At 36.9% G+C, this 18,682-nt stretch overlaps 1 pseudogene; it reads left to right on the plus strand.

Annotated features, from left to right (window-relative positions):
* The first annotated feature begins 3,508 nt into the window (after positions 1–3,508).
* LOC149033725 (uncharacterized) lies at positions 3,509–18,341 on the plus strand (annotated as a pseudogene).
* Positions 18,342–18,682: the final 341 nt, after the last annotated feature.

Here is an 18,682-nt window from a genome sequence, read left to right on the forward strand (position 1 = left end):
TGCCCTGAGGTCAGCGATCTCATTTGACCACCAGGGAACATTCTTCCTCCAACCAGACCCAGTTCTTGACCTAGACATGGCCGTGTCGCATGTCTGCCTCAGGGTATCCCGGACCCACCCAACAAGGCTTCTGGAGTCTTCCATCGCCCCAGTGTCAGGTAGGACCAGGCTCCCCGTCAGGAGTGCCGCGGAGAGCTTATCTCCGTCTAAGGTGCCAATGGCCCATCGGGGAAGTTTCCTACTTGATGAACAGAAGTTCCCGGGCCCTGCGGTCCTCTGATCGTAGTAGAAACTAACATAGAGGTGGTCCGAGAGGGACTCGACCTCATCGACTTTCCAGCCCGAGAGGCGGGCACTAGCCATTGCTGAGCCCCACGTGAGGTCTATAACACTCGACCCAGACGGTCGAATGCACGTGGGGTGACCAGCCTGGTTCGCCAGTCGTAGGTTCAGCCGGTTAGCCCAATCCTTAAGTAAGGTACCCCTGCGATTACCCCTGCCGTTTGGGTCCCAACCAGGAGACCGGGCATTGAAGTCCCCGGCCAGCAGTACCGGGAGGGCAGGGAAGTCCTCCATAAGCCGTTGGAGCTCTACAAGGAGCTCTTTAAAAAGCGCGATGTCCTCGCTGGGGGGGAAATACACCGATATCAACAGCGAGTCCCCCCACTTAACCGCCACATAATAAACGCCCTGGCGTACTAAGCTGCAGGCCCTTCTGCTTTGGTTGACCAACACTGCAGAGAGCGGGTCATCTCCCTTGGACGAGAACCAGTTTCCATTCTCCTCAGGAACCCACCACGGCTCAGAGATAACCGCAATGCTGGCTTTTAATTCAGTCATGCGTTGAGCCAGGAGATGTTGTGCCTGGCGCGCATGATTCAAATTTATTTGAATGATTTGTTCTATCATTCTTTATCAATATTTTCGCCTACAGCCATCTGGCCTTCCGGGTCTTCTTTGGACGTATTGTCCTCTTCAACTCCCTCAGTGTCAGAGGTGTTGACCGCCATTTCCACCTCCTCCAACACTGCGGCTGAGTTACCGGACACGTTATTTATATCATGTGTACTCTCTTCCAGAGAGGGTACTGCCTTCCCCTCCCTTCTGGGAGGGACGACTGGGCAGTCCCAGGATCCAGCCCGGTGGTTTGTCTGAGGGCGCCCCGCAGACAAGCAAACCGGGCAACAGGGTTTCTTCTCCATGCAACCCTTGGCCTTGTGCCCCGGCTTGTCACACGTGAAACATAGGCCATCCCTGTTAGATGTTGATGGACAGCCGGCTGCCACGTGCCCTCTGGCCCAGCACTTATAGCATTTTAAGGGTCTTTGTTTGAGTTCTCTGACCCTTACAGTCGAGAGCCCGACCACTAACTTCCCTTTTTTAAGTGCAGCCTGAGCCATGGCAGCAGGGACTGAAACTGTTGCCTCCCCTGCTCTCCCACGGCCCGCGCGAATCTCTCCGACTTTTATTGTGTTTGGGTCTATGCCCGATTTAATCTCCATAAGAGAGCATCTAATCGACGTGCTTGTTGCGGCGATATCAAGCCCAGTGAGCCGCACATCGATCATACGCTGAGGTCTTGCTACCTTTGCCTCTGGGAGGATTCCCTTGAGGGCCTCAGCAACACTGTCGGCTTTTTTGTCCGCATTGGCACCCCGGACTTGCCATATTAAGGAGCCTGTGAGGCCCCTCCTATACCGCATGTCCGTAACCCCGAGCTCCTTGAGGTTTATTTTCTCCGTTGCTCGGAGTACGGCATCCCGGTACGATAACTCCCCCGGGCACGTGAGGGAGACAGCTGCGGATCGCTCCACTCCCCTTACACGTTTCTTTTTGTTACTAGCCCTGGTGGGAGCGTTTTTAACACCTTCAGTGTTACTTCTCCCTTTTGTGGGGGCTCCTCCAACCGTGGGGACGGTACCCTGGTAAGATGCAGGTTTGGCAAGTTTAGCCATTGTCCTGCGTTTCTTTTTGCCCAGCGCCACCGTGAAGAACTCGTCCTTCTTGGACGCTGGTTCCGGCGCAACCCCAGGCTTAGGGCGCTGACTACCCTCGGTCGGGCATGATACTCCACTTGTGCGCGGTGTGAAGAGTACAGGGCGCGAACCCGCTCCCGCTCCAAACCCGAATGCACCATCCGTCTTGCGTCCAAAGTTAAATTTAATTGCGGGCGGGGCCGCAGGTACAACCGTAGCCGGGGCTGGCACCTCCTTTTTCGACCGCTGCAAGTCTGCCACCGATTTGGCAAGGGCCCGCACCTCCGCAAGGACCTTGTCACTTATGTTATCAGTGGAGGGGGGCAGCGTATACTTTTTCGCTCTCTGGCTCCGCTCCAGCGACTTAATTTTTTCAAGAGCCGCTTCGTGGCGGGCTTCAAGCTCTTTCAGTTCTCTTCTCAGAGAGCTGATCGCCACGCTCTCGGAGAGGGTTTCTTCCCCCTGAATGAGACGTCTCTCCATCTCTGTAACGAGGCTCAAGGCACCCATAAGGTTATTCTTCATACGCCCTGAGACCTCTCCCTTCATATTCTTAGATTTCTTTCTCTCTTCTTCCGCAGCAGAGATTAGATTTTTGGCCTTTTCCGCCAATCGACCCGGTTCTAGTAAACGAACCGACGTCTTCGAGAATGGTATCTCAGATTTGGATGATTCCGTCATCAAGTCCTCCTCCTCGTCAGACATAGTAATTTGTCTTCTCCTTTTCTGGCCCTGAGAGGCAGTTATAGTAACCGCACCACTCAGACCAAGTTTCTTGATGGCTTGAGTGGCCTTCTGCCACTCTTCGATATCAGTGCCATCATCGCCAGCTAAGTTTCCTGTAGTATAGCTGCCACTGCAGGCCAGGTTACCTACCTGCAGAGGCCTTCCCGTCGCCTTTTCCAGAGTTGAGGCCGGGTTGCCTGCCTCAAACTCATGACAGTCGTAGGCTGACGACGACCGGGGGCCTGTCAGACCACCCCCTAAAGCCGCCGTGGATCGGGTATCCCTCCCGCTCCGTTTTTTAATCATATTTTTCACTTCCATATTCATGTTTGATATAGGATGGAGTCAGACTCCAAAGTTGAGAGTAGGAGAGGAGGGGATGAGCTATTACGAGGAAAGGAACAAGGGTTCAGGATCATGCTACACTCAGCAAAAGGAGTGAGTGTTAAGCATGCCTAGCGAAGGCAAGGGCGGAACCTTGAGCCAGAGCATTGTCCTGCCTGGACCACAGGACAATGATGACCGCTACCTTGGTCTACTCTTGGTCAGTGCTCCCCGCCAGAGTGAAGGAATAATCCCTCACAAAGGCCGCGGAAGCACCTAAGCCTCCTCACCACGACAAGGTGGTAGACCTTCGAGGAGGACCCTAATGAAACCCTGACGAAACCCTGACGCAACCCTAACGGTTACTGTGTGCTAACAACAAGGTTGTTGTGTGCGAACAACAAGATTGCTCTTTGTTGGCGCATTAGCGGAATTTTTGCTGCGGTGGTGTTAATACGTAAGTACCAAATGATACATTCAACATGATCTGTGCGATTGAAAATGTCAGTGAATCAAATAATGTAGTAGTAAATGTTAACACATCTGGCAATGTAATTGTTCATGTTAATTCAATTGAAACCGTGATGAATAATGTTCATGATGCAATTGCTAATGTTGGAACATTTCATGATGTACTTGAAACAAAAGATGTGCAAGAATTATCATTACCTTTACATGCATTCAACGAAGAAAATAAATGTGAGTATTAATATTCTTACGATTTCTACATATGCACACAAAGCATTTTTTGTAAATGACTATAATATTATAAAATCTTTTAGCTCCCGAACTGTTTAATGATGTTATAAAACGACGTCGTTTGGTTATTACAAATGCTAAACTAGACAGTAAAATATATTATATCTTTGCACAATGTAAGTATAATAAAAAAACGACGTAATAATAATTACAATGTAATGATCATTCAATGTTCTTGATTTCATGTCTTATTCATTCAAAAAAAATTATCTTTTTGCAGCTAAAGTAAGCTGGTAAACTACGCCGAAGAGAAGAGTCTTTGAACCGCGGTATATTTATGACATCAGAACACCTGACTTTAAAACACCGAGACGAACTAAAAGAATTTTAAGTTTCGTTCGTAATACTGATAAAAAGAAATCAAAAATGATCAAGGCGCTAAGGGAAAAAAATTGCAAGTTACAGAAACGAATATGTTCGTTAGAAAAAATCGTTGAACATTTAAAAAGAAAAACATGGTGACTAATTGAACTGGAGATGCTAAAGTGTAACTATGGGTAGCAAGATTATTTTGACTTTTGTAATTGTACTTATATTCAATACAAAAACTATAAAACTGAAATTGAAATATTTATGTTTTACAGACTATATCAACCGGTAACAATGAGGCTTTATCCACGGTTAAAGTCAAGGGGTTATACCTAGTTAGAATTTATAAAAAATCGATATTTTGGCATTTTCGAAATGTACATATATTTAAGTTGATTCTCTGAAAATTTGAAGCCAATCCGATAAATATTTTCGGTGATATAACTGAAATTGTAAGGCCACGTCAGAGTGTAAGGTCGTGCGTTCAGTTCTGTTCAGTACCAAATATTTTGTAGACAATAAACTTGTTATTTTTTTTTAATATTTAATTTCTTTAAAACAGATCCTACTATAAGCTAATGAAATAAAATATCATGAAATACGATAGGTAACAGACACAACGTATTGTTTCCCAAAATATTAAGAAATTCCAAAGGGCCTATCATTTATTTACCGAAAATAATAAAATATAAAAATATTGTCTATTTACCAAAAAAAATTTTTTTTTTTGAAATGCAGAATGTGATAAGTTTTTCTAACTAAAAATCTAATTTATATCTAATAACGTACGATACCATAAAAAGAAATAACATTCCGATATTCTATATCACGTCTCTTTATGTATTGTTTGTCCCATGATTATCCAACTTTTCCAGCTAATGTTGCTGAAGCTATATATCCAATTTATGAAGACCTTAGCAACGTAAAATTATGGAAAAGGTGTGTTGGTGGATTTACACAAAACAATAATGAGAGTTATGTGAGAGTGAGAGAAAGACGAAGAGTGCGAGTGTATGGTGTGCGTGAAAACAATTGATGAATATGAAAGATGTGTAAGAGTATGCAGCGATATCGGTATAAGTGTGAGTGCACGCAGCGATATGGGTATAAGTGTGAGTGCGCGCAGCGATATGGATATGAGTGTGAGTGCGCGCAGCGATATGGGTATAAGTGTGAGTGCATGCAGCAGTATGAATATGAGTGTGGCTAGTAAGAAAGAAAAGCGAGCGTGCACCCCGAAGTCTCTCGAATATTCCCGAACCGGAAATCGGGAAAAGGTCTTTTGTTTAATCGGTCGGGAATAGTCTGGAGATTTCGAGAATGATTGACGGAAGTGATTGGGACCATTGGTGGGGTGAATGAGTATATAAGCGCGGCGAAGAATGCGATCTTCGCCTTCTTGATTCGGTGCGACTATTTGTGAGTGAAAGAGTGTAATACGAGTGTACTTAAGATTTCTAACTATTGTTACTTACTTTCCTTTTCTATCTCTTTATTACTATATTAAACCTTAATAATTAAACATTTGTTCTATTATAATACATACATATATTTTAAACTTAAATAAATCTTACAGTTATAATCAGTTAATATGGAAAATAACTCCAAAAATTTTCCCATGTAACTCTAAAGTTGTTGAAATAGCGGCTTACATTGTAGCTGGAATGTTTAATAAAGGTTCAAAATCATTATTGTGTTTTATGAGTGCATTAGAACTTTCATTAGTCACCGCAGCTCATGTTTATGTCGAAAAAGAGGACGCAGAGCGTGTGATGATCTCCGACGCGAGAGCGCATGGGAGCACGCGAGAAGGAAAAATTGCTCGATGACAACACCAGCAGGACTTATTAAAAGCTACCGATACAGCGAAAGGTCTCTCTTATTGCTCTGCAATAGATGATACTATGTAAATTAAAAAAAAATTTTTTAACTATGTGTAAACTACTTCTGAAACTTTTAACGCGTTTTTTTCAAAACGTTGTTTCAAAGTCGGTGAACACGATTTCTCAGAAATGACTTATCAGATAGGTCTCCAATTTTTAAACAATCTTCTTAGATAAGCTCTAAGGTATTAAGCGGAAAGAAAAAAAAATTTTTTAAACTTATTACTATATATTTTTTTATCAATTTGGAGCGAAAACTTTAGTCAAAGACGAAAGATTTTTTCAAATAGACGCCATTTTGTCAAAAATCAAAATTTTTATTATTCCTTCCGTTTAATACCTGCAATAATCTATACTTTAAAAGAATTTACTAGATTTTTTGATTTCAAGTAATCCAAACTGCTGAAATGGTGCACACCGTCAAACACTTTTTTTTGGAGGTCCTTCGGGAGGTCATCTGCAGGAGCGATGCACATCAATATTTTTTTTCATGATCGACGCGCTATTGTATTCTTAAAAGAAGGATCTATTTGAATTACCATCACTTGTAATAGATAACTGAAAACTGTTTCTACAAAAAATTCATAAAAAGTCGTCTTTTTTGAGCCTCGTAACTAGGTATAACCCCTTAAAGGAGAATTTTCTCCTGAGATCCGGAGTTTCGCGATGACTCTGCATTTTTACTCAACCAAAGCATAGTCTTTATGGCTGTTTCCTTGAATGATAGTTGGAAGGTCCCGATAGAGTATTTTTTATTTCGTTTATTTGATAGTAAGTAAAGAGCGAATCTAATAAAGTTAGCGTCGAAAGAATTGCATGAAATTGATTGTACAGTTTATTCAATAACGTTTGATGGAGCTGCCTTAAACATTAATATGTGTGATTGCTTAGGTGCTAATTTAATATATGGCCCAAGTTTTCAAACTTATTTTACTAATCCATTCTCCAACGAAACATGTTATATATTTTACGATTTGTGCTATTTGATCAAATTAGTTAAGAAATAGCCTGGCGTTATATAAAAAAATTATTGAAATTACTGACGAAAGAAGGCTTGAGATTGGCCAATAAATTAACAAATAAATTTATCAATTATTACAATTTCAAAATGAATGTAAAACTGGCGATACAAACATTGAGTAACAGTGTATACTGTTCTCTACTTTTTTAAAAAAAAATCGATAATGACGAGGTACAACAAGTGTTTGCGAAATCTCAGACTACTGCTATATTTTATAAAATATTTTGTACGATCCGATAATGCTTCCGCGCGATTTCCTAAAAGAACGATGCATAGAAAGGGAATTTTTCTAATTGCCGGACGTAAAGAGATTATCGGTATTAACGACGTGAATTGAATCAAGAAGCATATTTCAGCGATTCTCTAGTTACACGTGATTATTAAAAATTGTAACTCGATGCTGACGATGGCTTAAAACTAACTCATATAAGGGAGAATTGTCTACCGCAGAAATAACAGAAACGGAACAACGCGTTTTTTAAAATCGTGCAAGAATTACAATGTCACGCCGAAAGAGAAAGGTGAAAACAGCGGGGGAGTCAAGAGCGCAAGGCTCGCTGCGTTAAATCCGATTCTTGACGAAGAAGGTTTAATTTTAGTGGGGGGGGGGGTCGAGTGCGGAACGCAAATTTAAGTTTCCACGAAAAATATCAGGTATTATTACCCTCACATCACCACGTCACCGATCTCATCCGAAAGCTCCATGAACAAAACTTTCACGCCGGTATACAGACTACCCTCTATGCCCTTCGACAACGTTTTTGACTCCTCGACGGTAAGAATCAAGTGCGAAGAATCGTATGTCATTGCGTACATGGCATTCGATTCCGTGCATCCGGCATCCAGTATAAAATGGGGAATTCACCAAGCCCGCGAGTGCAGGAAGCAACTGCGTTCTCCCACGTCGGAGTAGATTTCTTCGGTCCAATCTACGCGAAAGAAAAGAAGTACCGTAATAAAGGTCGCGTTAAAATATACGGGTGCATCTTCCTCTGCATGACCATCCAGACTGTACACATCGAACTAGTCAGCGATCTGACTACAGATGCCTTTTTGGCCGCTTTCCAGCGGTTTGTAAGTCGAAAACTATTCCAACTCACGTTTATTCTGATAATGGAACCAACTTCGTCCGGGCTAATAACCAGTTAAAGAAACTGTATGCCTTGCTCGAGTCGGACGAGTATAAGGCGAAGATCCATGATTTCGCTGTAGATTGTAAAATCTCATGATCTTTCAATCATTCCCTGTTACCTTATTTCAGAGGTCTGGGGGAAATTGCAGTCAAATCTTTCAAACATCATTTTAGACGAAACGTGGGCGAACTGCTTTTCGCATATGAAGAAGTAGACCACCTTCATTATCGAAATCGAAGCTATTTTAAATTAACGCCCGTTAAGCCTTATTTCGTCAGATTTAAATGACGCAACCATACTAACGCCTGAGCATTTCTTTTAGATTAAAGGAACGTTTACGACATTGTCGAAGGAGAATCATATTAAGACTCCAGCTAATCGATTGTCTTCATGGAAACACATTCCAAAAAAAAAAACGCTAGAAATAAACCCAACCCCAGCATAAAATCAGAGGAATACAACCGTCATGCTCATTGACAAAATTCAACTACACACGAGATGACCGTGAAGACGGTTCATAGAATTGTCAAGCACAACGCGACAACTATTGGTCCATTGTTAAACCATTCTTATTTTTATATTGTCTTTAAGACACAACTATTTCCTTGTACGTACGAGAAGGTCGCCTGGCCAGCGATTAACCGAGAATGCTGACCAAGTCAGCAGAGATACGCTGAGTGATTCAGCGAATACGTCCAGCGTTATATCATAAGCAATCAAATGAACATGTTCAATAACTTATACAACTAGCGATATACTTAACTGATTCAATGACCTAGGTCGAAAGTATTGTAAATCGATGATAACAAGCGCACAACACAACACATGTATTAGGAATATCATTGATCGTTACACTCTCAACGGGGGGAGTATGTACGATCCGAAAGGATCATACGGTAATTAACAGTATTCAAAATTCGCGCGCATCCACCTCCATCGATTAAAACTCTCGATCGATACTCATTGTGAGCATCGATCAACTACTCGTAACTACCGAAGCGCCCCTCTAGTTACCCCCACCTCTCGCCTCCCCACTTCTCACTCCCAGTCGGTACACCCTGCTGGGCCAGTAAAAAAGAACATTCTTACAGTCTATTATCGGAAGCCTGTGAATATACATCGAAATCAAAGGAGTTAAGTTAAATTAGTTAAGGAACGTAAGCGAAGCGAGCGAGAGGTGAGATCTTTCCATTATATACATTTTATATTGACGGTATTTTCCCGCGTGGTAATACCACGTGGTAGACTCTCATTTTTATAATTAAACAACATCCAGGGTTTTTATGCCGCAAGGCTTTTTCCCTGACGAGCCAATAAAAAAAGCATTGTTTCTTTGTTTGGCTCAATCACGTGTTTTATTTTACACCTTAACCTAATCCCTTATTCTCCACTTCATAGCATACAATCAATGATCAGAGGAATTTTCATTGAAGAGTCCTTTGGTCAGAACACATTTAATGACATGAGTGACATGTTAAATTGTAAAAATAAATTCGCCAAAGACACCATGAATGTTCCACTAAATGATGCAAACATTGACAAGTTAAAAAATGCAGCGAAAAAATTTGAAGAATATATTAATTGTTTACAAGCCGTCGATAATAAAAAAATTATACAAACTAATCGAAAAACAGGCTTCATTGGTATGATTATATGCCTAAATAATATATTCCCACTATTTTATCAATTGAAAAAATTAGGTTTTGATTATTTATTGACTTACAAGCTATCACAAGATTACTTAGAGACCTTTTTTAGAGTTATTCGTAGCTGCGGTGGGTTCAATAATAATCGGAATGCCTTTCAGTTTAGAAGTACATAGAAACGTCTACTTATACGACACGAATTAAGAGAATTTGAAAATGGAAATTGTTTATTCGACGGTATCGACATTTTTCATGTTAGCAGTAGGCAAAACAGTATCAAAAAAACGAATAAGTAATTACAGCAATTTAAACTTTAACGTAAAAGTCGATCATGCATATGATTACAGGTTTTGGCAATTTTCAGTTTATGTGAAAAATATTGTATTAAATGGTAGTTTTCCAATTACACAGCATAATGCGACTCAGTGACGCACAGTATCGTATCGTGCTAATGCTTAATTGGAACGTAAATTAGTTTTAAGTGCACCAGCAGAGTGCGCTAAGTTTACTGTTGAATAAAAAATATATACATAGACCTAGCAGCCTCATAATTGTATAAATAAAGTGGTATAAAATAATAATTGGTCGAAAACAATTTACGGATATTATAAGTAATTTGGATTTTGATTATTTCTATAACATTTTTTTATGTTTTGAGTATTTTTTTAAATGAGTTTTAAAAGAATTATATACTTTTTTATTGAATCACCTTACCCAGATGATAGTGATGATGATGATTTATCTAGTACTTCCAGTTTAAGTCAATCAATTAGTTCATTATTAAATGATATATTGATTGAAAATATTTATGAAAATGAAACAGATGAGTTATTTAAGCCATTGATAGAATATTTGATAACAGCTTGTCGAAAGCAAAGAATAGAAAATTATCTCAATGTAGTAAAGTCTTGGACGGATGCTGAATTTAAAGAAAATTTTCGATTATCGCGAATCATCACTGCATATCATCTGATAAGTTCGTATTTTAAGAATTCATATTTTTGAGTTTTAACTATTTATACTGTCACGTCCCAGTGACGACTAATTTCGAACTTTGCTGCGCCAATTATGCGAGTGTCCTATTTGTAAGTCGTTAGTCGATTACTATTTAGCTATATTCGTACCTTGTAAAATTGTACTCCTAATTTTGTCTTATAACCACTTTCATGAACGACCATCGATATTGGCATTAGTTGATCACACGTAAATGTGATGGCAAGGATCCATTGTCGTTCATGATCGTGAAAAAGTAAGTAAAGGGTAGACTTTTGCAGTCCTACAGTATCCACTTTCTTGCTGATTATAGTTGAGATCACGCTTCAAAGATAGAACGCGCGTGACTTTTTGTAAAATCTACGGGTAACCGTAACTGATATCTGTTTAGACGAAAAACGATATTTTTCTAAATTAACATAATCCACAGTCGATAGAAACTGATATTTTTCCATTTCGAGGAATCGTAGTCAGCAGCATGTAATATCCCAAAATTTGCAGTTTACCGAATGAAAGTGGGTAGTGAGGGAGGTATTTTGCGCAAGTGGGAGGTGTTCCCACCCTTTCGGATTGGGCCTGACGGGAAAAACTGTGTTCTTCCCTGCCGGCAGTCTACCATATTCCGCAGTAGAGTTCGCATTAAAATTAGCCTTTACTTTGTTAGCGATTTACAGCATCTATCGTTTACTTACTCTTCGCGACTAAACTTAACTTCTAACTTAGCCATATTAGTACTTTATTTTGCTTTACTGTTAATAAAGATCTTGTGTAATTTTAACTTTATTTAGTAATATACTGTTATTTTCGTAAAATTGGAAGTGTTTGTGCAAAGTTGAATTAATTTCCTCATCATACACCAATCCTGTTGCCTACCTACACGGCGCTAGCACTACGGAACCCGAGCAGCTTCAGGGGTCTGACGATCAAACGACCAAGGAAGGGCCATCTTCCAGGAAATCTTAAACATCTTAAAGCAATAGTAACATCGGGTAAAACACTATCATTTACTCGTTTGGTGGGTTACTCTCTCTTTTAGCCCAGATCCCGGGTAAAGTCTGGCTTTACAGATTGACCCAAAAAAGGCCACATCTTCCTTTGACCGAGTAAACGCCGGTGGCGTGACCGAGTCAAAAGAAATTATCTTTGAAATTGTTCTTGTTCGTTGACATCCCCTTCTGGGACGTCACAATACTATATAATATATTACTGAAACCTTTTTTTGTAGATGAACTTGAAACATCGACTTTTATTCTCAAAAATTCTTTTGGGATGATACCTACAAGCGTTGAAATAAGCTTTTTAATATTTTTGAGGTTTATTGCAAATACTGAACCATTGCAGACTATATCGAATAAATTTGATGTTTCAATTTCATCAATATTCCGAGTTATTCGCCTTGTCATAACTAGGATTCTAACGAAATTAGATGATGTTATCAATTGGCTTTAGACTAATCATGTAATAATCAATACATGTGAAGGTTTTTACACACACAAAAATATATTAAATATCTTAGGGGCAATCGATTGTAGTACACATATAAGGATTGCAAAGCCTTCTGAGGATGCAGTAATTATTACTGCATATTATTGTAATCGGAAAAAATATTTCTCTATAAATTTTCAAGCAGTAGTTGATTCTAGTAAGAAGTTTACTAATATTTATTGTGGTGAGCCAGGATCTTTACATGATGTTCGAGTTTTACGAAGATCACCTTTATATGAAGAATCTCACAATAATAATGAAAACGTATTTCCAAATAATACTTTTTTAATTGAGATTCTGCATATCCATCGCTATCATTGCTTGTTCCATCATTTCAAGATAATGATCACTTAATTCCTCAACAAAAAGTATTTAATTATTTACAATCATCTACACGAATGTTAGTTGAAAATGTTTTTGGACTATTAAAAAGCCGTTTTCGACCAATTAAATTCTATACTATGTACAGAGAATTATCATTTGTATCGGAGCTTGTTACAGCAGCATGTATTTTGCATAAATATTGCATCGATTAACATGATAATTTTGATAACTTTGAAGAGGATAATATACATGTGGCGATGCGCGCTCAGCAGCGCCGCGGTCGTCCGAGACTGGCACCGCGCCGGGGGCCCGATCTCCCCGGGCCGGAGTTTGCCGTACGACGTTCAGTTCGAATCCGACTTAGAAAGCGACTAGACGAAAGAAAGTAATTGACTGTAGAAAGAAACAATAAAGACTTATATCTGACCTGGCATACCTAAACGGCTTACTCTTGTTTTACGATACTGATCTACGCACTGTTGGAGACCTCACCTCATCCTCTCCAATACATGTAGGGATAAATTTAGAGTAACATGGTTATGAAGAACAATATCAAAATAATAATAATGATAGAGATCGTAGAATGATATTATTCAGAGAATTGTTTGCAGATGCACAAGTTGTATAAGCTCAAAATAAAATATATGTCTACTTTTCTATACTAATTACAAAAAAAATTGTCAAAATTAAATTGTAAATTAAATTGTCAAAATCAATAAAAACGATAAAGAATTGAAATTTATTAAATAAATAATTTACTGTTTATAGCCAAATTTTAAAAAATCTTACGTTTATGTAGTTATGATAGTTATTTACAAAATACATAAGTGAAAAGTAAAAAAAACTTTAAAAAATGTTATTTTATTTGTATTTGCATGCAATAATAAACTTCTTTACTTTCAACAATAACATTTTAGTCTTTATTATTAAAAATAAGATACGTTAAAACTGTTCAATTTGCACGAAACGTGCAATTTATGGGAAACATAAATAACGGATGAACAAGTAGTAATAGGGCAACGCCATGATGGTCAAAGGGCGCTCCGGTGGTTTTTTTTAGCTCTCCATTATGGGGGTTCAAAAATCGACAGTAGTGATATTATATTCGTAATATCGAAGGGCGGGAAACTTGGGGGGAAATTGCCAAAATTTCCATCCGATAACATTGAAATCGTAATTCTTGATTTCCCTAATTTGCTTCCTTGAGAGCTAGAACTAACATTAGATTAATAGATTATTTTGTTTTTTTTGTAGTGAATCAATAATAGCTAAGAGTTCCTCTTGTGTTCATTTTTTTTTTTTTTTTTTTTTTTTTTTTTTTTTTTAGACCCTATTTTGAAAGATACTTTCTGACAAGTTCCGTATCGAATTTTCGCTTGTACTCTTCATTCTTTCTATCAGAACTAACTAAAATTTCTTCTATGTCGTCGTTTACGTACGTTCGGTGGGGGGGGGGATAATTTACGATATTGTCGTTCTGCATATGTAAATTACTTCATCTTACATTAGTATGCTTGTTCTCATATTTCCAATTGTTTCTGATGCACTTTTGATTCAATATATTCTTTTTATCACATGCCATCCTAAATTTATGTTATGCCCTGGGACTCCAAGGTTTAACTTTCTTTGCCAAACATTCCGCCGAATCGGACCCATTATATCAAATATAAAAATCCTATTCGTCGTACGTAGTCGACTTCCTTCTTGTTTCAGGCATTTCCGATGTCATCTCCAATCCAGATCCGATCACTTCAAAACATCGCTCGAATCATTATTCCTATAATACATCGACCCTCAAAGCTTGTTTGGGATTGAAAAAAATAAATGAAAGTCTAAAATAACTAATACAAGATTTTAATGTCTAAACTATAGTTACATTTAATTGTTTATTTTGATAACGTTTTTTTTCTTTTTTTTTTTGTTTTTTTTTTTTCAAAGTCGCACTTCAACTAGAAAACTAATTATTTCTGTTTCCAAATTCTAACTTAATTGTTGTTATTAATTCTCGAGTTTATTTTATACCATAAAATTAACGTAAGATCCTTTATTACGATTCTTTCATTTATTCTCAAATAAATTCTGTAACTAGGAATGCTTAACGATTCGTAGTTTATTCTATGAGTACCATTCTGTTACTGTTCAAAATGGTGGATTTTTTTTCCAGAGAACATACAATGCAATTCTAATTTTCGTATTACTATACCATGGAACAAAAAACCAATTCTATGTGTTCTCTTCCCATCCTCTATCGTGTGAACACCACTGTCAGCAATCCTTTGTTAGTTAACGTAGTGTTTGTTTTCACGTCCATTTCCCTTCTTCAAATAATAACAACTTTTCTTTAGCCGTATAACTATATATATACGGATTATAAATAAGGGATATACAATATATATTATTATTTAGGAATTATTTAGCTTTTTCATTTATTTCATATTATTTTGTATTTTTCAGGGTGAACTCTGTCCTTTTAGACATGAACCATCTGCTTTGGGTTGCGAAACAATGTGCTCCGATTGGCAGCAGGGAAATTGCCATAACGAACGTTGTAGCTTTAAACATATGGAATTGAATGTAAGCATATATTATTTTAAAATTTTAATTGTTTCATTAACACGTTGACTGCCATGTCAGCCATATATAGCTTATCTCTTCGCTTGAGCATAATTTAAATAATTTGTTCTCGTATTTATGTGCTATATTCGGTATATATTGTATTAATATTGGTCCTCCGCGCCATGAACCATTTAATATGACTTTACATTGATGACAATGTTTTCCCCAGGTATGCATGTTTCTTGATATTTTTTCTAAAGTTTGTCGACACGTATTGGAAGTATTTTTCTAAATCGATTCTCAGGGACATATTATGGACATATTATCATAAAAATTAAAATTACTAAGTAGTAGTTCAAATCTGCTTCATGACATAATATTACGTGCTTAATAAAAATTATACACTTTGCTTTTCGACCAATAATTAGATATAGGATTTTCTCTTACAAGTCCCGTACATAAGATAAATCCAAAAAATTTGATAATGCATCCGACGGGAAAATAACTATTGATACAGTATAATTATACACCGGCATTGTTGTGTAGTAGAGTATAGCAACGCGCGTGGGCATGACGAAGATTATCTTGAGAACTATCTAAGCTAAGCAATCAACGTGTTAATCGTACGTAGAAAGTAGTACTTTTATACCCCATATAGAATATTATTAATTTTTTGTTTTTGTTTGATAATTAGAAAAACCGTAAATTAATTCCATGCTATTGGGAGACGCAACCAAGTGGATGCAGGAAAACGCATTGTTCTTTTTTTCACAAGAATGTTCGAACTATACATAATCCGATTAATCCAGTCATAGCAACTGATATTACGACAAAGCACATAAATCAGGATTGTGTAAATCGTCCAGGTGAGTTTAATGTCTTAAAAATATTGATGGTACTTATTATTTTTATAGGTTATTAATGTGGATTAAGTTTATTTTGAAAATATAAATTAACTTTTACAGATGAGACTGAGTCCGTTCGAAACAGAAGAAAAATTGGCAGTACCATAGCTAAACCAGCCATCGCTCCTCTTATCATCAAATTAGGAGAAGGTATGAGTCTTTACATTTATCTTTCAATGTATATTATAATACACCGGCTACCCTCACCCTTCCATCCAGCCTGCAGACTGACAAATTTGAATCTCCTGAATGCATTTAGAAAACGCATCAGCATTTTAAACAATCTACAAATTCTGAACAACGTTTCTAATAGACTTAGAATTCCTAGTAACATTACTATAAAAAAAAATTAATCTAAATGTACAAACAAACATCAGTAGAGAACTTGATACCTTATTTTTGTCATCAAGCGTTAACTTATCGACATCTCATTTTTACATTCTCATTCTTCTGGTAAATCTTTATCCACTTTCTTTTTATAAACTTATTCTTATTTTTTTAACTATAATGTTTTTATTATTATAAAGTAATTAATTTAAATAGTATTTCTTTATTATAAAGTTATTATATATTTATATATTTATTCTTTATTGTATGTCTCGTTACGTGACTAACAAACAAATTAGAAAAACAAATTTTTATTTTTATATATTTAAAAAGTAAATAATATAAATAGATCAGAGATCATCTAGAAGTCATATAAGTCCTACATATTGTAGTGGCTGTTAGGGAAAAAAAAGCGAAACTACGCGGTCCATTGTTAACAATTGAATTTTCAAGTACTTTAACATTATTGTTCTTTAATATTCTTTATTTCAGATTCGGACAATGAGAGCATACCCTCGCCAGTAAAGACTCAACCAAAGCAAAGGATGAACTACCGCAATACCTACGATATGATCAGGCTTGAGAAGATACAAGCGGAAATTTCGGCTTATTACAACTATGATGAGCAAATTCAATATCGATATCGCAAGGTTGCTTATAATAAAACAAAAATAAACAAACGTATTGTACCAACTCGAGATATTGGAAGAAAAACTCGAGCTGATATAACAATCGTCGGAACGGTCAAGATTAAAAATTTACAATATAATAACGTCGAGGAAGACGAATCTATGATGCCACAGAAGAAAAGAATGAAGCTTAATAATAACGATAAAAAGAAAGATAATATTACCGATGAATTGAACTTTGGTATTTTATCATTGGAGGAAATACGTAGACGCAAGAAATTGAAAACAATGGAGAAAGACGTTAAATTGTTAGAAAACGTTAAATCTAATTTGTCCAAATTGTTCGATGAAAAGACTTCTTCAACTGCTCCAACCAATGATCTCTCGGCAAATTCTACTAAAACAAACAACTTAACTTCGAATATCCTTCGAACATCCAACGTTACGTTAACATCCGTTAACAATCAAGGCGTTAAGGGAGTCTTAGGAACGGATAAAGGAACGACAGAATCTGATGAAAATAAACGTAGGGTTAAAGCTAAATTAAATAACAATAATACCGAAAGTCTGACCAAAGTACCACCTTTAAGATTACGAAGATCAGCAAAGAGAAATCTCAATAATATCGCAACTAACAAATACATCATTTTCAAGGAACAACAGGAAAGTAATATTCCTACAACAATTCCTACGATTATAAACGATAACTATTTGTTGTTAACGTCTGATCAAACGTCTGTCTTAATTGACAATAAAAAAATGAACGAGATTGGTGCAGTCAATGAAAGGATTAAACAAAATTTAACTTCGAGTCTTAACTTTGACTCAAATTTTGACGTCAGACTTAACATGAGAGATGATTCCAATAATAAAACAAAAGAAGTTCAGGTACCTTTATGCGATAGCAGTATGAACGAGAAAAGAATGATAATCGAGGACGAGCTTAAAGCATATAATAATTATGTTAAAAATGAACAAGCAAAATCCATGTTAATAGACACTACTATGAAAGATTCAAAAGATAGCCAGTTTTTCTATGATAGTTTGCAAAACATTAACGAAGACGAATTATCCAATATTATTGATATTTCCTCTGATGATATTATCAAGGAAATAGATGCTCTACTCACAGATTATGAATAATTACTTTGATTAATTATTCCGAAGATTATCAGGTGCAATTGGATTAGCTCGGACGAAAAAATCATTTTTAGTACTTACTACTTATTCTTATTCATCGCGCGTTCATCTTTTTTATCTTCTCATTTTTTATTTTCATCTTCTTTGTTTTATCATTTTTCTCTTACTTTGTATCTTTTTATATTATATATGTACATAAACTATGTAAATTTTATATTCTTGGATGTATATACATGTAAATATATACGTTAGAGAAAAATTTTCTTTTCTTTTCTTTTCTTTTCTTTTCATTTTGTCAAACTATTTTTTTTTGTTTTTTTTTTTTTTTGAAATATTATCCTTTTAGTAAATCTGAAAGATTTGAAAAAAGATTTCACCTGAAGACAAAAAGGTAAGTATCGATTATTTACTAAGGTGATAATAATCGACTAAAAAGAAAGCATGCGTTGATATTGAACAAAATATATTTCTAGTCTAATAAACACGTATAAAAAAAATATACGTATACATATATACATGTAGGAGAGTATTAAGCGGTTTGGCGAC

Source organism: Polistes dominula, unplaced genomic scaffold (assembly GCF_049000335.1).
Source record: "Polistes dominula isolate Pdom_NZ unplaced genomic scaffold, Pdom_raw_medaka contig_269, whole genome shotgun sequence".
Classification (NCBI taxonomy): domain Eukaryota; kingdom Metazoa; phylum Arthropoda; class Insecta; order Hymenoptera; family Vespidae; genus Polistes; species Polistes dominula.